At 46.3% G+C, this 23611-nt stretch overlaps 1 protein-coding gene and 1 long non-coding RNA gene across 9 annotated transcripts in view; one reads left to right on the forward strand and one right to left on the reverse strand.

The window, feature by feature from the left end:
- The window catches only part of LCA5L (lebercilin LCA5 like), a 976100-nt gene that overhangs the window by 324225 nt on the left and 628264 nt on the right, over window positions 1-23611 (forward strand). The gene's annotated exons all lie outside the window — the stretch shown is intronic.
- LOC144772476 (uncharacterized) overlaps window positions 7935-23611 on the reverse strand; it is a 30196-nt gene continuing 14519 nt past the window's right edge. Inside the window, exons 2-3 of the long non-coding RNA XR_013599760.1 lie at window positions 14395-14477; window positions 7935-8019 (exon numbers count right to left, since the gene is read on the reverse strand). This is a non-coding gene — a long non-coding RNA (uncharacterized LOC144772476). The remainder of the gene's footprint in view (window positions 8020-14394; window positions 14478-23611) is intronic.

A 23611-nucleotide genomic window follows, 5' to 3' on the forward strand; every position in this document is an offset into this window, starting at 1 on the left:
TTTGTGGAAATGTGGGAAGTGCAAGAACAAACCATTAATGAGTGCTGCAAGAACGAAACAGTGTAGGAGGAACATTTATTTTAATTAAAATAATACTACTCAGCCAAGACAACTATGAGTGCTTCTGTTAAGTTGAAGGTACCACTCTTGCACAGCATCCATTTTAAAGTATTTATTTGGTAACAGCATAAAAGCCACCAGTCCAACAGACAGTTGGATATTGCCAACTGTCCCTACAATCCGCCGGCATTCCACCAGCATCCGCACAGCTCATTGTGTCACTGATCACCACTAGAATGTACAGGTTGCACAGCAACTGAGTCAAGGATCACACATGCTAGCTCCAGACACTGGGCAAGGAGTCCACATCACATCTCCCCCCCCCTCCCATATAATATTAAAAACAATTAATAACAAACAGTAACAAAAAAAGCATAATAAACCCCGGGCACATGAACGAGGGAGACTGACCCATGAGGGAAGGGGTGGTAGGTCTCATCGGTTGAAGGAGAAGGACAGTTTTTTCCCATTCTAGGTGTGAGGTGCTAGTGGATTCCTGCGGAGACATAGGGAAGTAATGCTTGACTATCGGAACTCCCAACCTGTTCTCTTTTATGTTTTGGTGTGGAGTCGTTGGATATAGGAGGAGCTGGGAGATATTGGAGGGACTGATTGGGCTGAGGCACACTGACAGGGGGGGTGGGGGTAGGAGGGAGGGGGCTAGGAAAGTTGGGTTAGAAGTTCATCTGTACAAATTTGAATGACATACGTAGGAACCAATAGGCCATCTGCGTAATGGCCGCACAAATGTGAAGGAGATGTAGTTTGTCTGTTATGGAAACCAATAAAAAAAAACTTCAAAAAAAATAAATAAACCCCGGGCACACTAACATTACATATAGTACAATAACAGTACGACATAGTGGGTGGCCTGTAGTTTCAATAGGGGCCTAGTTGTTTCTTTGTAAGTATTTTTTATTCTTTTATAAAGGAAACACTTACACAGTTCACTACATTTTCTCCAACTTTTGAAATCAATTTGCAATATTTATTTAATTCACTATGTAGCCCAGTAGTCTGCCAATAGGCTTTAAAGCCAGTAGGCTCATAGCTACTCATGGGTGCATGAAACAACTGTTTCTGTGGTGTCTGTTGAATTTTAACATCATGTAGGGCATGGATGGCATTGGACTAAAATAAAGAATGTTTTTTTTTCTGGTTATTTCACTTTTGTTTCATGTGTGTTAAATGCTTTTGTTGGATGTGCATGGTTATAACTTGCACAGCTTTTCTTAGCCCTGTGGATTTTCATTTTTGGCATTCTTGCATTAAAGAGGTGTTTTTTAGCATGCCTCCTTTGTTTGGCCAGTTTGTGAGCGTGTTTCTAATAGTGGGCCATCATTTGCCTTGGCTGAGCCTCCCCATGTGGCCAGAGGCAGTTTTATAAAGTCTGTGTCCATACAAGCCTGCTTGAGTTCATTGTTTTCCAGGCCTCCTGCTTGTTGTTGTGTGACCGGTGGCTGGAGGCTATTTTGTGGAGGCAGTTAGTGTGCTTTTGCCATATAGACCTGCATGTCTGTCTTCCCTTTGTTCCCTTTGGCTTATTACTTCCATTGTCATTTGTCAGCTGCAGCTCCCGGAGTGCGGCATCCCATGTGATGCACAATGCCAAACCGTTGCATTTGTATTTTTGTTGTTCTTATTCTTTCCTATCCTTCCTGAGTGTACTACTGTAGTGTACACAGTACACCACGAAAGCCCTTGTTGTTGTCAAAGTCTGACATGGTTACACTGTATTGTTAATTGTTTTAATACCTGAGGTAATAACACTAACAAGTGTGACCAAACACACTAAATTATATTGTATTTGTTTGTACTAGTAATTGAAGCGCAACAATGCCACATTTGACTAATGTGCTTCTTGCTTCTTTGCTTTTAGGTGAACAAAAGAGGAGGAGACAACATCACCCATTGTACTGACAGACAGAAGGCCTGCGCCATACGCCACATGACATGTGACCATAGACAGACATCTCTTCAACTTGTGCCACAGCGTGCTGACATCTTCAAGATGACCCTAAAGAAAGGTACCAGGTCCAGTACCAAGAAAGTTGCCAGTGAGAAGAAGGCACTGCCAGTTACCACCACTGGTGTCGCCAAAAATCTTTTTTGGGAAATCAAAAATTGCGCCTGCAGCAGCGGTGTCCGGGGGCAATCTCGGAGCACCACCCCCTCATCAGTGGACCTACCCCACCAACCTAGGCCCAAGCCCATGTCGGCTGCAGAGGCAGCCAGTCTAATCACGACAACGCTGACGAGCCGTGTTGTTGAAATTGACTTCTCGTTATCACGAAGTAGTACCCAATCAATGCAGGAACCTCAGATAATTGGGCAACTACTAATAGTATTAGTTCTTCCTGAACTAGGAGCAGTTCAGGAGAACAAGCTTCCTGCTGAGGAAGAAGAAGAGCAAGCCACTCTTTCAGAAGATCCATTGTCTTCCAGATCCCTAGCAAGGAAAAGGAGGGTTAGTCCATCAACCTCTTATGCAAGCCCCCCTTCTGATGAGCTAGAAGCCACTTGGATCCCACCTCAGTCTGAGAGTGAGACACGCCACGAGACAAGGCTAGGGAAAAGAAGGGTTCCAGAAAGCCTTAGAGTTATGGAGGTAAATGTAGAAGAGGAGGATGATGATGAGTCCGTTATCATGGACATTAGCCCCGCCCCAGTGAAGACCGACCTCACCCCATCCCAAATTGCTGTGAGGGAGGTGGCACGGATACCATCAACACTGATACCACCAACACCACTTCCAGCTGCCATATTTACAAAGTCCCGGCAGCGACCTACATTCACCACAATCACCTACGTAGAAGTAGGTACTGCAGCGAGTCAAACGTCACACCCACCCACCAGTTCATCCGAACTTGCAAGTGGCACCAGCAGCGTCGGAGAGTTGAACACCCCAGTTTTGTGACTTCTTTTCAGTTAGCAGGAAGGAGGTGAACATTGCTATATGCTCCATTTGTGGAGAAGCTGTTAGTCGGGGTAAGCTTGGTACAAACTATGGTACCGGAGGCCAAACAACCCATTCGAGAAAAAACACCACTTGATCCAGTGGGAGGCGCACCTTAGCAGCTAAAAAACTGAAATGTTGGTGGAGGGGATGAACAAGATCCGATCATGGTGGAAGGTGAATAAGAGGGAGATATTTTCTCCAGTACACAAAGCAGCCCTGTCCCCAGCAGTGCAGTGGTACTGCCCACATCATCATCCGCAACATCGCAATGGCACAAGAGTCAGACTGAGACACCAAGGGGTCCAAGGCAAGAGAGTATTGCAACGAAAAAACACGTATTGAGCCTAACATTGGTGTCAAGAAGTCACCTGCATCAGTGGCACCAGAAAAGAAAACAAATCCATACTTCCAATCTCAGCATGTTTAGGTCAGAGGGGCAGTAGGAATTTAACCACCCAACGGCACATTTGTACAATGTGAAGCTGGTCAAAATGTTAGCGCTGGACCTCTTCCCCTTTTTCTTTTGTGTAATGGGGGGTTTTCTTGAATATGTGGCAGCCATCTGCCCAAAATGGAAGGTTCCCAGCCAGTCCTATTTTGCCAGAGTTGCTGTTCCAGCACTACATCACGACGTGCTGGAATTGCTTGGGCAAGCTTTGCAACAGAGTGCTGTTCACACTATCCACCTGACAACAGACATGTAAACCAGTTGTCAAGCCACTAATTACATGTGCATAACTGCACACTGGATGTCTTTTGTGGGGGTTAGAGAAAAGATATCTGCGGGTGTTGACACAGCTGAGATTTTTAATGCCGCTCGGAAACATGCAATAGTAGCCATGTTCGCCATGGACAAATTTCATACTGCTGCAAACATTTTGGAAGTCTTTGACAACCAGGTCTTTGAATGATGTGACGAAGAGGGCTTAACATTGGTTTTGTTTCCAAGGACAATTGTAGTAATATAGTGAGGGCCATGTCCGATGGTGGCTATTAAAGGGCCCTCTGTTTGTAGCACTTCATTAACATCAATGTTCAAGACTTTCTGAAAAAAGAAGACCAAGTCAGCAGCATAGTGACAACCTGCAGAAGAATCTGCACACACTACAGCCATTCTTTTAAAGCCCAGAAGCAGCTGAGGATCATTCAAAGTGATAATAGAATGCAAGTTAAAGCACTCATCCACTTTGGAACTCAACTTATTACATGCTTGAACGTCTATTTGAGCAGTACAGACCAATCAATGAATATGTCATGCAAAGAGGGGATGCTACAGTAAAAGGCATGACCATTGAGATGGACCAATAGGGCCTAGTAAAATGCCTGATGTAGATGCTGCCTCCTTTCAAGGTCTTCACACGTGAAGCCAGCAAGGAGGACTGCACCATAGGCCAAGCTATCCCATTGTTGCACATGTTACAGGAACAGTTAAAGGAGGTGTCTGCAATGTACACAGGTGTGGAGGAAAAATAGAATGTGAGTTGGTGGAGAGATTAACGCTTCGCTTATCTGAAAATACAAGGGTGCAAAGACGCATTGTGCCATCCAACCATTACATTTGTGCCATAATTCTTGATCCACGGTACAAACCATTACTGCACACTTTCATTCCTTTTTCAGATGGGGATGTTGCCAGCTACAAAACTTGGATAGGTGTGCAAGCTAGTCAGCTAGAAAAAGAACAGCTGGGAATTAGAGGCCCACTACTCTAGGGGACAACAAGTACTCCAGGGCAGCCTTCAAGTTCTGTGACTGATAGCGGTGCATTGACTTTTTGCTATGTTGCTGTGTGTATGTATGTGTGCTCAGTTCTGTCTGGCTCAAATCTGAAGCTAAGTGGAGTTTGGGTGGGGGTGGCCTGTTGTTGGAGGTTACTGCTGGAAACAGACATAATTTAGCCTTGCTGCCTCTGAAAGTCTTCTTGTTGCACTCCTTATGCAGTTTAACTTTTTGTTTTCTCCATGATTTTTCAATACTCTTTTTGTTTTTTCATCTACAGGCCCTTTACCCTGTGCCATACTGGAAAAACAACTCACACTTACCTTACTAAACCACATCCGCCGGGCACTCAAGATGCAACTCCAATGATACATTCTTTTTTTTCTATTCAATCATTATGACTGTGTGTGTTTATGGTTGCTTATATTACTTCTATAGATATTTTATTTGTATTTGCTATCTTTCTAAGCCCGATACAACATAAATAGTATATGTAACTAGGGTCTCTCTTGGGGAAGACAAATCATTGCATAATTAATATACTGCTCTGTCCTAGTCTAGTACCACTCATCATCATGCATGCATTTCATTTTCCTCCTATAACAGATTTATGATGGTCGGCTGCCAAGATGAGTGTTGTTCATGTGACGTGTTTCTTTGTCAAACCATTCCCTCCAATCCCCCTTCCCAACCCTTCATCAAATCCCTAACCCTCTTCCCCCAGGCTGTGTGATTCATTGAGGTGTGACTTAACAATTTACACCACTAATTGATCACACATTTGGTGTGACGGATGTGGTGAAAGCAACACCAACTCAGTGCAGGGTGAGGAGGATCCTATTCTTAAGCTCATATAGCCCACACTGGCAGTATACTATATTATCCACCTCAGCACAGTGTATGATATTTTTTTTCAGAGGAACATCTCTTGCCAGCATCATCATTCAGGCACTGTAGTAATTTGCATCTAAGGTCAAGCTTATCCACTTTGTCCAGTTCGTAGTACCTCAACACTGTTCTGATTATTTCAATTTTCCATTGCTTATCATACTTTCTTCTTGTGTTTGAGACTGAGTCTGTTTTACTAGTCTAGTCTCTAGTGACTGTCATCAAGCTTGCATATAATAACAGCATTAACCTAGTTTTTTTAATTTCAATTTGTTAACTTTCTTTTTGATGAATAGTCCCCACTCTCCGAGTCTTTATCCTACAGTTCTAGTAGGCCTAGGAAGGAGTGGGACCTCGCTTCAGTCCTGATGGCTTTGCCTTCAATATCAAAAGAAACACTAGCAATGCATACTGCTGCTACTAACCTGCTGCTACTACCACCACCATGATGGCACCTTGGGAAACCATGGAGCCCTCGCTTCATCTAATCAGGTAAGAGAAGTAAACTTTGGTTGATTTAATTCATCCCCAGTCCCTCCGAGTCCCTAGGGGTTAATAATAATAATAGCTGAGTAGGATACAGAGACTAGGAGGAGAGAGTAGTAGGACAAGGAAGGGTACTGTATCACTGTTTTGTTTACACTATCAGCAGAACTGGCTGCGGCAAAGGCAGCAGTGCGAAGTAAAACAAACAATAACCTCACCAATTGTGTTTTTAAATCATTCATAATCGTAAAATGTAAAAGTAAGAAAGATTTATTCCCTGAACAAATCTAAACCAAACCCACAGCTGGTCCACCCCTCTTCCTAATGCCAACCAGTGTCTAAGTAGTGTCCAAGAAATGTCCATAAATAAAGAAAAACCTAACAATCCCCCAACTTTCACCCACCCATAACAGATTGAAAAAGGGGCTGAAGAGAGCACCAACAGCGGGTTAGGAGCTCCTTGAGGTGCCTGTCCAAGCGTTCCTGCCTGGCTTCAATATTCCCCAGCCTTCGCATGATGTTGTGCTCAAACCGGCGGAAATAAGCGGGAGCAGCAGTGCTGGTGGAATATCAGCAAGCACCCATTGGACCGCGGCGACAATGTGGTGGGGGGGGTTTTGTGGCCTGGCTGGGCCTCAGGGCATCTGCAGCAGCTTTTGCCCCATCCTTCAAGTCCACCAGACGCCGTTCCTCTGCCCTGTTGGCCTCTATTTTCCTCTGCCAGGTCTGCCAATGCTCTAAGCAAAACACATAGAAAATGATGCCATGAGTATGGAGGGAGGTGATTGATGATGGGTGGGTAGGAAGGATACATAATGTTGCGCTTGAAAACTACTATGAGTCCAGGGAGGAGTCATAAATACCACCTCCTGAACTGTTTGAATCAAAAATCCTCGAAAAACAATTCCAGGCATACAAAGGTGTGAACACCACCACTACAGAGGAGCACCGTAGTCCCTTATTCTCCTTCCCAAGGATTTTTCCATTCATCATTGCATTGTTCTTCTAGTGTTTTATTTTTTGTTCTTCACCCTTGGCTTTGCTACTCACCACCATTTAAGTTTTATATTCTCTCAATCCACTCTTCACCATAGAAACTACCCATCCATCCAAACATGGCTCTCTGTCACGCTCTAGTCTCATGATCTCAAGAACAAAACTTTCAGCAACATACATTTGTTATTTCCCCACCCATGTGTCCTTAAGTTTATTTCAATCAAAAGAAACCACCACAGGATTCCAATCACCCACCCAGGCAGGCATCCTTTCACACATACACTTTCACCCACCCAGGCAAGCTTCCTACTACTCGTATATCTTTCATCCATCCTTCACCCACCCATGTATGCTATCTATCAGCCACCTATAATACTATTTATGCATCTAGCGCTTTAACCCACGCATCCTTCTTTTTCAGTTATATATATTACATTTCATCCATCCTTTCCTTTTCCCTGAACCCTTATTTGCTTGTCTTTCGTAAGGCTATCAAAACCTTTCTTTTCTCTTCTGTATAGGATATGGATAGGGCTGCGGGGTCTTTCCTCCTCAGACTGTTGTGTGTATAGACCTGATAGCGCCGGGACGCCCCTTTGCTGGGGCAGCTGTGCGCTCTAGAAAACTATTAACATTAACATTAACAACATTATTTAAAGGTCTCGTTCTCTGCTGAGTTGAAGATAGGAGCAGCCATTAGTTACTCAGCTCAAGTCCTGCTGTGTTCTCCTTTTGTTCACAAGTAAACAAGACTGCACCTTACAGTGAGTTAAATTATAATTAATTGTCAATAAGCAAGCAATACGACTTACCCCTGCCCGCAACTGCCGCTGGTTCAGCCCCTTCTGCTGCCGCATCTGCAGACTGGCTGGTGCTGTCACTGCTGGCCCAGGCGTTGGTGGTCGGTGCAGCTAGAAAAAGAGATTACACATTTCTTAGATGCCAGATACACCTCCCCCTATTAATTGTTTTAGAGCGAAATAAAATACCACACCCATCACTCACTAAAATATAGATATAGTACAGACAGTATCTTCTATCAAAAATATCAGGTTGTGCATTTTGACTCTGAAGTCAAGAGAAGAGACACGCTGTTAAGGAGTGGTTGAAGCTATTGATTGATGAACCTGATGTTTTGAGAAAAAAATAGCATATGTCCTTGGTTGGCAAATCCAATGGGGCCGTCTTCCTCGTACTTCCTCTCAGACTTAGTGCACAGTCATTAGTTCACCAACTCCTGCTAATAATACTAGATCTGAAAGAAACAATTAGTTTTAGATTCCTTACCTTCGAATTACCCCCAGAAGTCAGACTGGATCTAGAAAGTTTTTTGTCAGCAGTACCTCGTAAGGTGGTGTCGGTCGGTTCCGCGTTCGTCGTTGGCGTCGCTGAGATGACTTCGCAGTAGCTACTTAGACGCCGCCCTCACGCAATAACGTTGGTTCTTTCTTTTTCCCTGCCAGCCAGCGTAGATCCGGAGAGAACGTTAGCTCCAGTCACTTTTTGACTGAACGTTTTGAACGACTTTTGTCGATGTCTTTTTGAATCCTACCGACTCCTTGTGCAGGTAAGGATGCCCGGCTTCAAGGCTTGTGGTTCCTGTACCCGACTGATATAGGTGACAGATCCGCACCCTGTGTGCCTGTTTTGCTGGGGGCGTGACCACGACCCCAAGTAGTGCTCCGACTGCCGGACCATGGCTTCGAAGTCTTTGCAGGTGCGGTCCCAAAAGCTTCTTGAGTTCCTGGCAGTCGGCTCCGTGCCATTCGAGGTCCCGTCGCGAGGAAGGTCGAGAGACCGGTCGTGGAGCCATCACCACTCGTCTCCAAGTCTTCTCACTCGTGGTCAGGTAAGTCAAAGCAGAAGAAGAAGTCAAAGAAGCATCGTTGCTCTTCGACTTCTCCCCGTCGGTCAGCTGACGAGACGAGGGATGCGGGCGGTGCCCCTCCCGCGGCCGACTCCAAGTTTCCCTCCCTTTCTGGGAACCGGAGCGACCCCTGTCCAGCTTAGTCAGTTTAACTAGGCGATGCATGCCATCTTTGGGCAGACCGACTCCGCTGGCGCACCTTCGGGCCCCGTGGACTCAGTTGGGGTCCTAGGCGTTCTCTGACGGTGGCTCTGGCCCCGGCTCGCAGGGCCCCCATGGATTCAGGCCTGGTTCCGGATCGGCGCCGGTTGACCTCATTGCACCTCCATTGGTGCCGCTTCCTTCGGCACCGCACCTGCACTAGAAGCCGGTTGTGCCTCTGGCCGGCGTCAACCCCGGCCTCCATCCGGATGTGGACACAGAGCCGGACCGGAGTCGCCTGACGCCGGATCCGGCGCCAACCGGGATTTTTGTGCCCCTGTTCACACCTGGGGTCCCTTTCAGGCCAGATTGGCACCCAGAGGACAAGGAGGAGGACTGGGAGGGGTCAGGTGACCCCCTGATCAACCATTTGGATTATGATCCAGACTGGAGAGAGGAGGACCTGGGGGATGCCAGTGGTCTTGATACCTCCACTGACCTTGGCATGTTGTCTCCTCCTACTGTGGCTACGGAGGAGGAAGCTACCTATGAAGTGGTGTTGCATAGGTGGGCAGAGGCTCTCCACCTTGAGCTCCCTACAGTGGCGATCAGGATTAACCCTGCTGCAGTTTAATGAAGCCCTAACCGATGTCCTTTTGGGCACCTGGTCCAGGCCCAACACGGGGGCTCCTGTGGATAGAATGATTGCCCAATGCCACTGCCCGACCCTGGGCAACCCCACTTTCCTCTCCAACACCCCACCCTGAGAGCATGGTAGTCCAAGCCTCTACCTCCAAGAACACATTCCCTAACGCTTCACCAGATAGGGAATCCAAGAAGCTGGATCATCTTGGAAAGATGTTTTCTTTTCACCAGCTTGTGACTGCGGTCGGTAAACAAGGCATGTCTATTGGGCTGTTATTCCCACTCGGTGTGGGACACGGTTGTGCAAATGCTGTCTCAGTGTCCGGAGGAGGCCCGTACCGTACTATCCCAGGCTGTTGCCGCTGAGAGGGACGCACCAAAGTTTACCATCTGTTGTGGGCTGTATACCACCGACTCTCTAGGCAGGACAATTTCCTCGTCGGTAGCCCTTCGATGCTACACCTGGATGAGATCAACTGGCTTTTCTGGGGATGTCCAGACACCCTTATGGACATGCTCATTGATGGCCGTCGCCTTTTTGGCGACAGAGCAGACAGCGCTCTAGAGCGTTTCAAGGACTCACAGGCTACAGCCAAGTCCTTGGGCTTCTCCAACTGCCCTGCGCAGTCTACTTTTTGCCTCTTTTGTGGCTACGGAAGGGGTGCCCCACTACGTCCCTTCTAGAGCCACAGGCCGACGCACATTCCCCTACGTTTGTGCGGCCGGGGACGTATGAACACACCGCCAGGGTTTAGGGGGTCAGCGGGCGGGCCTGTCCACCAATCCCCCCCTCTGCTTTAGCCTCCAAACCTTCCTAGTCCGACGTGTCAGGCCCATCAATCGCCAGTGGGCGGCAGGATCCACCATCACCTCCCCCACTGGTGCACCATCACATCTGACAGGTGGGTTTTGCAGATAGTCCGAAAGGGCTACTCCCTCCCCTTCGAGGCTACCCCTCCAGCCATGCCACCTCAGTACCATCGTATCATCTGCGCCTTCTCCAACAGGAAGTCACAGCTCTCTTGGCCAAGGGAGCCATTGAGCGCGTTCCTGCCCCAGAAGTAGGTTGTGGTTGTCATTCCCACTACTTTCTGGTACCCAAGAAGGACAAGGTACTGCGTCCTATCTTGGATCTCGGGAACGTTAACCGCTTTCTCCGGAAGGAGAAGTTCAAGATGTTGATGCTTACTCAGTTCTTGTCTACTTTCGAACCTGGAGACTGGATGCTAGCGTTGGACTTGCAGGACGCTTATTTTCACATCTCCGTCCTGCCGGTCCACCAGCGTTACCTGTGGTTCACGGTAGGCCATGAGCACTAAAAGTCTACCGTGCTCCCCTTTGGCCTTACCAGCGCAAGTGTTCACAAAAGTGATGGCAGTGGTTGCACCTCATCTGCGCCGATCAGGGGTTCCAGTCTTCCCCGAACTCAACAACTGGCTGTTGAAGGCGGGCTCGCCTCAGGCTGTCGTCTCCCACCTCCAGACTACGCCGAACACCTGCCCCCTCTCAGAAGCTCCTCTTCATCAGAGCGGTTCTGGACATGACGCAGTTTCGGGTACGGGATATTTGGGCTGTGAGTCCAATCTTTCAGGCTCTATTCCGGGTTTTGGTCACGATGACCCTGAGGGTGCTGGGCCTCATGGCCTCCTGCTGGTTGATCAAGCCAGTTGGCATATGCAGGCTCTGCAGTGGGACCTGAAGTTCCAGTGGGCTCAGCATCAAGGGAATCTATCCCATTGTGTCCAGATCTCGGAGGGCACTGCACAACAATTGCAGCGGTGGCTCACGAACCAGGATTGGGTCAACAGCAGGTCCCTCTCCCTACCACCACCGGGACACACATTGGTGACAGACGCATCACTGCGGGTATGGGCGGCCACATGGGAGAGGCGGAAATCAGAGGCCTCTGGTCTCTGGCGGAGTCCGGGCTCCACATCAACCATCTGGAGTTTCGGGCGATCTGTCTTGCACTGAAAGCCTTCCTTCCCTCTGCTCGGGGAAGAGTAGTGCAGGTGTTCACGGATAACACCTCCGTCATGTGGTACTGCAACAAACAGGGTGGGGTGGGGTCGTGGACCCTATGTCAGGAGGCCCTCCGCCTCTGGACATGGCTGGAACATCAGGGCATATCTCTGGTGGTTCAACACCTGGCAGGTTCACTGAATTCCAGAGCGGACAAACTCAGCCGCAGGTGCATGATGGATCACGAATGACGTCTACACTCGTAGGTGGTGCAAGGTCCCTTTCAGCAGTGGGGAGAGCCTTGGTTGGATCTATTCGCAACTGAAGAGAAAACGCAATGTCAGCAATTTTGCGCGTTGGAATTTTCATGGCAGCACTTGCTAGGCGACGCTTTTCGTTGCAAGTAGAGTTGCGGTCTTCTTTAGGCCTTCCCGCCTATACCACTTCTGCCCAGAATGAAAGAAGATCAAACGCGACCGGGCCCAAGTCATTCTTGTGCCTCCGGATTGGACACGAAGAGTCTGGTATCCCAAGCTGCTCAACATGGCCATTGATCCTCCGATCCGACTGCCTCTTTGGGAGGATCTTCTGTCGCAGCAGCAGGGGACGGTCCTCCCCCGAACCTGTCCAGCTTCCACCTCCCTGCAAGGAGATTGAGCAACAGCAGTTGACGTCATTTGACTTGCCTCCTGAAGGCTGTGATGTAATCTCGACAGCCAGGCGTCCCTCCACTAAAACGGTATATGCCTGCCAATGAAACAAATTTGTGGCATGGTGTGCAGCAAAGGCTAGTGGATCCCCTTTCTGCCCCTCTTTCTGAGGTTCTCTTGTTCCTCCTGTATTTGGCCCAGCAGGGCTCTGCTCTGGGCACTATCAAGGGCCATTTCTGCCTTTCTAAGGCTTCCTGATCAGCCTTCTCTCTTCAAGTCCCCGGTTGTAAATCGTTTCTTAAAAGGCAATATTCATCTCTTTCTTCCTATCCCCTTTGTAATGCCTCAGTGGGACTTGAACTTGGTCTTGACCAATTTGATGTGCGCTCCCTTTGAGCCGCTTCACAACTGTCCTCTACGACTCTTAACTCTTAAGACTGCATTCCTGGTAGCCATCACATCTGCCAGAAAAGTGAGTGAGCTCCAAGCTCTTTCATCCAAGCCTCCTTTTCTGGCTGTACATCCGGACAAGGTTGCCCATCCTTTCTTCTCAAGGTGGTCCCCTCCTTTCACATCAGGCAAACCATCACTTTGCCCACCTTCTTTCTGCTTCCGCATCCTTCTAAAGAGGAAGAGAGGCTCCACCGTCTGGACCCACAACATGCGCTTTCCTTCTATCTGGATTTCACCAACAGTTCCGGGTGGATGACCAACCCTTTGTTGGCTACGTGGGCGCCAAGAAAGGTTGGGCCAATCACAAGCGGACCATCTCTAGATGGGTCATTTTGTGTATTAAAGCCTGCTAACCTCTAGTAAAAAAGGAGCCTTCAGTGGGGCTAAGCGCCCATTCTGTTAGGGCGATGGCAGCCACTACTGCTTTGGGAAAAGGAGATCCTCTACATGACATATGTCAGGCAGCTACGTGGGCATCGCTGCACATCTTCACAAAACACTACTGGCTGGACAGCCAAGTCCGGAGAGACGGCTTCTTTGGCCGTTCTGTTGTCCAGGACTTCCTGGTGTGAACTTGGTTCGCAGACCCACCTCCGGGGTTGGTATTGCTGGGGTATCTATTCTAAGGTAAGGAATCTATAACTAAGTGTTTCTTTTAGATGAACAAGTTACTTACCTTCGGTAACGATATATCTGTAAGAAACATAGGTAAGTTATAGATTCCTTACCGCCCCACCCATCCTCCCCGTTCTGTGAACTGATTTCTAGGGTTAAGGACATCCTTTCAGGGCCCTAGTTTTGTGCACCAGTGGTCAGTGTCTTCATTAGGCTCTGCAATTCTGGCGTGGAAAGTCGTGTACAGAACTGATGTCACCGCGCAAGGGCGGCGTCTACGGAACTGACATCAGCGCGCACGGGTTTCGTCTAAGTAGCTACTGCGATGTCATCCCGGTGACTAGGACGCCAATGACGGATGCGGAGCCGACCGACACCACCTTCCGACGCACAGAGGTACTGCTGCCGAAAAACATTATGGATCCAGACTGACGCTTGGGGGTAATTCTAAGGTAATGAATCTATAACTAACCTATGTTTCTTGCAGATATATTGTTACCGAAGGTAAGTAACTTGTCCGCCTAGCTAATAAGAAGACCCAATGTGACCGTTGCCACTCTCTTGTTTTAGTGATTGAGCCTTCTCATCTCAACATACATGCGTATAATACCTTATTTGGATGCACGGCAGAGGAGGAGGACTCGTAGTAGTAGTAGTATGTGACCAATAGTTTCTCTGAGTCTTAGAGTACCACTACTAGGCAGTACACAAAAGGGGAAAGGGAAAGCTGATTGAAAAAGCAGAAGAAAGGAAACTACAGACAGACTAGTAACAAGAGACAGTTTGACGTAAACTAGAGAAACCTGAAATATGGAAAACAAGTAAATAGGATAATGCTGGGATAACAAGAATATAGAACCGGATACATCAAAGAGTTTTTAGAAAATTAATATGATACGGGTAGATGCCACATTATTAAAAAAGGAGCAGAACAATTAGGGGAAGACACTTACTGGGGTCAGCAGAGCAATTGGCCAAGGATCTGGGCTGCACCACCAGCTCCCAGACTCTTGCCGCCCCAGCCCTCTTCTTGCCTCTGGATGAACAAAGACAAAAAAAGATTAGTGGTAAATATCTCTGCAAAATATTTTTTGACAGGCAAAGGCAATCACAATAACATTGAACTTTTCTAAATCAGATCAGCTAGTATTAGTATATTGCGGACTGTCCTATCCTATTCAAAATGTCCAAAACCTACCTAGGAGTCCACTCCTATTCCAAATTTAGTCAACTGCATTTTAGAATGACTAATAAATTGCAACAAATGATGTTTTCTTCTTCTCAAATCTTATTCGCAATCTCTTAGTCTCAAAACAATCCCCTTTGACGGGCCAATGCACTAATTACTAAGGGCCTTATTCTAATGATTACAACGATGTCGGGTGGATGCCATTGCAGTTCTGGAACCACCCGACCTTATGTCGGCGCCGCGGTTACGATGACTTCACTAGTCTATTACAAATCAATGCGATCGCCCATAGGGCATTCGCAAACCTCCATGGAAGCTTGTGTGGCAGGCAAAAAAGACCAGCAGCACAAGCTTCCATTGAAAAATGGATGTTGTTGTTCCCAAACATCCCTGCACCGTCCGTGTTGCATGCATCATTCGGTTACAAATAACTAATTACAGAACGTCCTACATAATCATCACTAATTACATCAGCCCAAGCGAGTGGCAACCGGCAACAAGTACGATTAGATAACTAAGGGCCAGATGTAGGTAATTTTATTTTACCACTTCTTAAATACCGAATCATACCGATTCGGTATTTAAGAAGTGGTAAAATAGAGGGGGGGGAGATGTAGGTATTTCAGATTCGGTAAATACCGAATCGTTAAGAATCGGTATTTACCGATTCTGTAAATACCGATTCGGTAATGCCCATTGATTCCTATGGGCATTGAAGCCCATAGGAATCAATGGGCATTACCGAATCGGTATTTACAGATTCGGTAAATACTGATTTCAGCAAGGGTGCAGGGGGTGTCACTTTGACACCCTCTAGCACCCCAAATACAGGCATGTGTGCCATGTGACACACAGACATGCCCTTGCATGCACACCTGAATTCGGTATTTTACCACCCAATTGGATTGGGTGGTAAAATACCGAATTCTGAAGGCCTGTAGCACTGTAAACAGTGCTACCTACATCTGGGTTTTACTGAATCAGTAAAATTACCGATTCGGTATTTTACAGATTCGGTAAATTTACCGAATCTGTAAAATATTGGCACCTACATCTCGAAAACCAATTTTCGGCCGTTACCGACCGGTAATTGGCGACCTACATCTGGCCCTAGGTTAGGTGAGTAGCGCCAAGTAAGCTAAGCACCTGTCTAGAATAACAGACATTACATAATATTTGAAAACATAACTTCACTGCATTCCAGCAGCATGCTTGCTTTAATTTGGGAAAAATTATAAGCTATAGCATAGAACACACAAGTAATAAAAAAAATATAATTTTAATAATTACTCACCTAGCCCCGCAACCTCAACACCTAGCAGGTCCTGCTCTTAGTCAGACTCACTCTCACTCAGTCATGTCAGACCAGCAGTGAGACTACTGATGGGTGCGCCGGACCCTAGAGCAGCGGTAAACTGCCTGGCGAACCCTTGCCCAGCGCTGCTGGTGATCCCACATCCCGTACCTAGACCCATGCCTACCGCAAGCTGCCAAGGTGGAGGGGGGGTGGCGCTGGATATACAAAACCAACGCTGCCACCTATACCTCGGAACAGGGCACGGAGCTGCAGCCCTGACTGGTGCCGCCTTCCGCAAGAATATATTTGAAACAACAAGGGGACCCAATTCAGTTGAAAGGAACCTTGGGGATAATGCTATTCAAACAACAGTGGTCCCTTTAGGGAAAAATATATACACAGTGAATAAATATAGACTCAGTCGTAGCTATATTGTTTTGGACTTGTCCAGCCGGACAGAGGTCTAGTATTTACTTGTAGTGGAATATAGGAGATGTTACACAAAGTGGGGCACAAGCCTGCACCCTACTTAACACATGTGCAACAGACATTCAGTGACAAAACTGTAACAAAAGGGCTTGTAGGCAAAAGCATGAGGTTTGAAGTACCAGTAATTGCACAATGTCACGGTACAACAGAACATAATCAACACCTTTACATTAGTAGTACACATAAAGTTTTGAACTTGTATAAGGTATTATTAGAAGTCAACGGCGTTTCGATCCGTTATCTTGATACATAGATCATCATCAGGACATAGATCCTATGCCTAACAATTGTAGCCTCAGATGCCTAGTGGGGAGAGAGGCGAGAAAGGCAGTGGTCGAGGGGATTAGGAGTAGTGAAAAACAATAAAAAACACATTTCAACAACACATATTTGGTGCTAAGATTCATTTCATGCACAGACAGAGTTCCTGGCGGTGGCATTAAAATTATTGCGAAGGCTGGTGAGGGTGATCTAAAATTGTGAGCTTGGAGCTATGAACAGCAGATCATACTGTGGTGGTCAGCTTAAGAGCAACAATGCATGCTTTGGTTGACAGTTTACTAATTCATACTTTACAGTATATTACTGAATTTGTCCCGCTATTTGGCGCAACATTATCATTAGAGAAGTACTAGATGGTGACAGCGTGAAAACATAAAAGGATAAGGGCGAACCTGAGCGCGGTGAGAAGGTGTCTAAGGATGGAGGTCATGTAAGCGGAGGCTTCAGCCGTGATGTGATTCCGCGAATGCAGGAGGCGCTGGTTGGCTTACCGATAAGATCAGCCAATTAACGTTGTAGGTGTAGGTCCTGCAACTTGGACGCGGTAGAACTTATGGTGCTACCCTGTAGGGAGAGGACGGAATTGGAAGGGAGCCAGGAGGGGGAGCTAGTTAGGCAGTACTTCGGAGGGACGCTTACCTATTAATAACCGAGAGAGGCAATCGCCGTCAATACGGGCGAACTGAGCAGAGGCTTGGATAGGGGCGGCTGACTTAACTCCAGGGCGGAGGGCCAATGGCATAATAGCCTAGAATAGAGGAAGGGAATGTGGGGGTTACAGCTAGGACGTTGAAGGGGTTGGAAACCGGTACCGTCAGGAATTCAAACTTCCTGGGCACAAGAGATGAGCAGCGGCACAATCGCGGGGTCTGCAACCGGGCAGGACGCGAGACGTTATATGGGCCAGTGATTGGTGCATGTTGGGGACACGTGATGGGGGTGAAGAGCGAAAAGGGCCTATGCGGCGTGGTGTAGTCCGGGTATGGTGGCCATTTTGAATAGGTCAAGAATAAGAGAGAATTGGTGGCCATCTTAGAGAGGTATCGAAGTGTGATGAGTTCAAGGACTCGTGACATGGAAATTAATGACACTGGATTACAATTAAGGTCAGCGACCGAAGGGGAGACATGTAATTACAATTTGCCCTGGTTCTAATTATATCTGTACGTTAGACCTGCGCAGTGGACCTGCCTCTGACAACAATGGAACCATACATGATTTCTTACGCTTATCATTGTTGGCACACTCCCAGCAGTCTCACATCTCTTCGATCTGTTGATCTATGCCTAGCCACCACTACCTCTCACAGACTCTTGCTTTGATCAAGTTTCTGCCAATATGACCTTAATTAGTTTGTTCCACAACCCACGAGGCAATATCACCCTTAGTCCCCTCAACAACTTTTCCTCAGTTATACGCAACTCATCTTTCACATTCAAGAAACACTTCAACGGATCCGGTATATCACAGTCAACTGGCCAACCCTTCCCAACAAACCCTTTGAGTTCCTCCCAGACTTTGACCTCTTGACATGCCAAGGATCACTCGTCGGTATCAAGTGCCGACTCGCACACCCATGCAACCAAAGAGTCTTCCACTTCTCCGCCACACTGATCCAAAGGCATTCTTGACAAACAATCTGTCAGTAGGTTTTTTTGAACCCCGCACATATTCCACTCTTAAGTTAAATTCAGTCTTCCTTCCATCCACCTCTTGATTCGTGTAGATAAGTTCTCCACATCCCTGCACGTGAAAATCTGACAAACCGGTTAATGATCTGATCTGACCAGCACAGGTATACCCCACAGGAAGAACTTGAGATGGTGGATTGCCCAAAACACAACCAGCGCCTCACACTCCAACACAGAATACCATTCTTCTGTGCCACGAAGGGAACAAGAAGCAAAGGCCACAATCTTTGACTCGCCATCAACAGTTTGAGACAGAACTGCCCCCAAACCAGGGATATTGGCATCCGTCGTCAGCACAGTCTTTTTGCATGCATCGAAATGCCTATGGTAAGCGTTTTCCCTATAATATTTTTGATGGTATTAAAAGCAAGAGTACACTCCTCCGAACACTCAAACCTTGCATTCTTTTTCAACAATGATCTTAGGGGTACTGACAAACTTAGGGACAAATTTTGAACACAAATCTGCTTGTCCCAGAAATGATTGCCCTTGATAATTATTCTCCGGCAGGGGTGCCAGCCAAATTCAACTTGGGACTTATTCCCTGTCCTGAAATTGTGTGTCCAACATAACTCACTGAAGTGACTCGAAACTTGCACTTTTCTTTCTCAATCACTAATCCAGCATCCTGCAAGCAAATCAAAACTTTTCACAGCTGCTTGTCATGCTCCTCCTTATCTTTATTATAAACTAAAATGTCATTTTAGAAAATAAGTACTTTGCATAATCCTTCCACATCTTCTCATAACTCTCTGGAAGCAGACAGCTGCAGACGCTAATCTAAATGGCATGCGAATAAATCTGAAGGCACCCACAGGAGTCACAAATGTCGTAAGATGCCTAGAATACGGACGCACTAAAACCTGGTGGTAAGTGGAGGACAAGTCAATCACACTGAAGAACCCTGCACCATTTATTAGAGCCAAAGTTTCTGAAATGCTCGGCAATGGTTGTCGGTCTATTCAGATGTGTTTATTGAGTCCCCTCAAGTCCACACACATCCTAATATTTCTCCCTTCATCGTTGGGTGCCAAAACAATCGGAGCCAACCATTCAGAACACTCCATCTCCTCAATAACACCAGCTTCCAACAATTTCATGATCCATGCTCCAAAGGCTCCATCATTAGATGTCGCATCTTCCTTACTTTGGCTACAAAAAGTTGGGCTCCATGCTTTAGGACAATCTTGTGCTCAAAGTTGTTTAGCAGATCTAGGTTTTCACTAAACACCTTGGGGAATTTATAACATACATCCTCAGGTGGTTGATTTGTGGACAGCAGCAACACTTTCTCAGGGGTACTGGGGTTCAAAGTAATGCCCATGTCCAGTTATTGTCTCCACGCAAATAAGTTATCTCCTCTACGCAACAAAAACCTTCCCCACAGTCTCCCTGTCCATAAATTGTATCTTCATCGCGGCATAACCTAGTAAATCAATCTTCACACCACCATACCCCACAGGATTGATATCTGCAGAGACAGCTCGATTTCATCCCTACTAAACAAAGCTTCCCAATTTCCCATAGTGTAAGGTGATCTAGAATCCGCCAAAACTGCCAACTGTTTGCCTCCAACTATTATCTGACACTCGGGCATCTCCAACTTTTCACCATCAAATACAATCTTCTCTCACACTCAAAACAAACTTCCCCTGCTCCTCTAGGGAATGCACAACCTGACTCTTGGCACTGGGACACATTCAAGCATAATTACTTTTCTTGCCACCGTTTTTGCAAATGGCAAATCTTGCAAAACAATCAGGACTATTAGATAAATGTCCGTCACTCCCACATCTGAAACACTTAAAACCCCTAGAAGGACATCCAACATTTGAATGCTCATTCCCGAAATAATTTGTACGTATTTCACCTCTGCTTTGCTTTTTTACTTCACTTCCCTTATCACTTTCTTTCATTATCTCATGTACAACAGTTTCATCAGAAGCCATATCTTTATTTCTGTCATCCCTCATCTCACACACCTACTTGTTTGTGTTATCCACAATAGCTATGTTTTTTTTTTATATCAGGATTTTTAGCAAGGAGTTTTTGCTGGACCATAACATCATTGGTCTCTCACTGGGGAATCAGTTGTTCAAATTCATAAGTGGGTGCAAGAGTTTTTAGGGTTGCAACATAACTTCCAGTTTTCTCTTGCTCACCCTGGACTCTCATAAGAAGAATTGTGTCCTTCCAACACAACATTAATTTTTGCCCCATATGCCTTTCCAATATCATAACAGACATGTCAAAAACGTTTTCCAGTTCACCTTCCCCCGCCTCAAAACAATTTCTTCAAGACTTTCATACACAAGTCTACCTTCAATCCCATTTTATCTGACAAAACTGCTTACTTTCTGAGGGCTGAAAAGTTCTTGCCACCATGGCAAGCACGTACGAATCAAATATGAGTTTCCCTCTGTTCCATGCTAAAATGGAGACGCCCTTATCAGAGAGAAACTGTGGTGGCTCAGACATGCTGGATGATGCCATGTTAAATCAGATCAGTAATGGTCATAAACAAGGAAATGAAGAAGAAAAAGAAGAGAGAAAGAGAAAAACAAACGATATCTGGAAGTTGGAAATAAGAGTTATAATAAGAAATAACAACACCATATAAATGGTAGGCACACAATTAAGAATACATAAATTAACTCCAAACCTTAAATCAATCACTGCGCTGGTTGACGTGTTACTTCTTGAGGATAATCGAAAGCAAGTCCTTTTGACGAGCAGGGTGTGCGCATCACCGTGCTGCTTAAGCTGCTCTCCGTATTAAATTGATTACATCAACGAGAATGGTGTGTGCATCACTGCACATGCCTTGTAACCATGCCTGTGGAGTGCACAGTTTTCAGAAAGGGTGTGCACATCACCGTACATGCACCAGAATGAGATGCTAGATGAATGCATCGGAACCTTTCACAAAAACCACTGTGCATGTTCCATGATCCGGAAGTAATGACGATGAGTCATTGTCTGAACAAAAACAGCCAAGAACACTGAGCCAAAACCATGCTGAATTCCAATGGATGGTGACTGCCCAAAACGTGGAGAACTCCTGTGGATCGCAGGTAACCCCAGCGCCAGTAGCCACACACGTCTCTCGTGGACCTCACTCGCTGCAGGGTAGAGAATTATGCCGTCACGCTGGAGGTATGTGCGCCTGAATGGATTCCCTGGACTCGCGTCTCGCGCTCCAATTTAAATGAAAGCAATGCCAAAAACGGTCAGTTCTATAATCCGTGTGAACATCCCCAGAAATCCAAGTAGACACAGGCAACCGTGGCATCAGGATTCTCCCATAGTAAACAGTACTCATGGCTCCAAAAGTTTGGGACGGTTGGAACCAATACTTTTTCTGTGAAAATCGGTGGGTTCACGGGGAAACTGATGGTCCACACATACCTATCCCCAGCAGGCGCTCGTCGCCAATGTAAAGTTGAAGTTATCACTTTGTTCGCCATAAGTTGGCAGGTTATGCTCAGACGTGAGTCCCTCGCTCACTTTGCCACTGGATTTAAGCAAGCCTGGCTGGCTGAAGACGGCTAAAATGCCAGAAACCGGTCCTACGAAGCTTGTTTCCGGTCCAGGGAAGGCATGGCTTGGCAGTTCGGGCTGGACTGTTCCCATGAGGCACAGGGTCAGACTGATTTGCATATGGCCATGTCTGAACTGGGGTGGCAGAGTGGGCTAAAGAACAGTAATGAATTAAACCCAGATCTGTTGACTGGCTGTGAGTGTTTGATTGGTTCAGATGCTCCGTCCATCACCACCCCCTTTTGTACCGCTTTGTTCGCCGTAAGTTGGCAGGGTATGCTCAGACGTGAGTCCCTTGCTCACTTTGCCACTGGATTCAAGCAAGCCTGGCTGGCTGAAGACGGCTAAAATGCCAGAAATCGGTCCTAGGAAGCTGGTTTCCGTTCCAGGGAAAGCATGGCTTGGCAGTTCGGGCTGGACTGTTCCCATGAGGCACAGGGTCAGACTGATTTGCATATGGCCATGTCTGAACTGGGGTGGCAGAGTGGGCTAAAGAACAGTAATGAATTAAACCCAGATCTGTTGACTGGCTGTGAGTGTTTGATTGGTTCAGATGCTCCGTCCATCATCAACCCCTTTTGTACCGCTTACGTCCATACACTGGGCAAGGAGTCCCAACACAATCCTCTCCTAAGAAAATCACTTACCCATATTTAACTGTCTATCTCTTCTTTTTTCTCCTCTAGTGAGCTCTCTTGCTCTCTCAGCCTCTGTTACTCATTCTTTTAGTTTGCAATTCAAGTGTAGTGAATGGGACAGGCTGTTTCATGAGCCATGTGCCCTCAAGCTACTTTCTTCTGTTTGGATGTACACGTGACCAATGATCAGTAAATAATGAATTAAATGAAATGGGTATTTATAAAATGCAATAGTCACCACCAAAGGGGCATTTCAGCGCTAAATCCACAATTCTTCATACCAATCTCATATGCAGATAAAGAGAATCTATTAAGACTGGATAAAAAGCAAGGTTTTAACAAGCTTTCTAAAAGTGATGTGATTTTAAACATATCTTGGAAGAAGGGAGCTGATTCCAGGTTTTGGCAACAAGCATGAAAAAAGATCTGTCTCTTGTAGTCTTTAGTCTGAATTAGGGAATCACTAGGAACATGGCATTTTCCGATCTCAAGGCTCTGGAATGAACACATAGTGTGAGCAGTTCCGAAAGTAATTTGGGACAAGTCTGGTAAAGTGCTCTGAAACTATAGTAAGTGATTTAAACAAAATCCCATGAATTTTCCTTACTCACTTGGAGATGGAGGCCGTGCAAGGAAGTTTAAGTATCAGGCAAGTAGCAGTATTTGCACATCCTGAAGCTTCCTAGTCCGGTATTTAGATACACCAAGATAAAGACTGTTACACTAGTCGATCCGGGATGTAATCAAGGCGTGTGCCACCATCTACCTAGCCTCTAAATGGAGAAAAAAATATGTTTTAGTGACTTGATCATTGAGAAACAGGTTCCAGTAACATAAGCAACTTTATAGTGGAAAGAAAGGTCAGTGTCAAACTTGACACCTACATTTCTGGCCACAGAAGTGGAGGCAAATGAGGAGATAAGACCATCAGGCTACCAGTCAGAGGCTGAGAACTGATTATTCTTTCCAAAACAAAGGATTTCTGTCTTTTCTGCATTGCATTTCATATGGTTCCAGTCCATCTTTCTGATGACTTGGGAAAGG

The sequence above is a fragment of the Lissotriton helveticus genome, chromosome 8 (genome assembly GCF_964261635.1).
Source record: "Lissotriton helveticus chromosome 8, aLisHel1.1, whole genome shotgun sequence".
Lineage (NCBI taxonomy): Eukaryota > Metazoa > Chordata > Amphibia > Caudata > Salamandridae > Lissotriton > Lissotriton helveticus.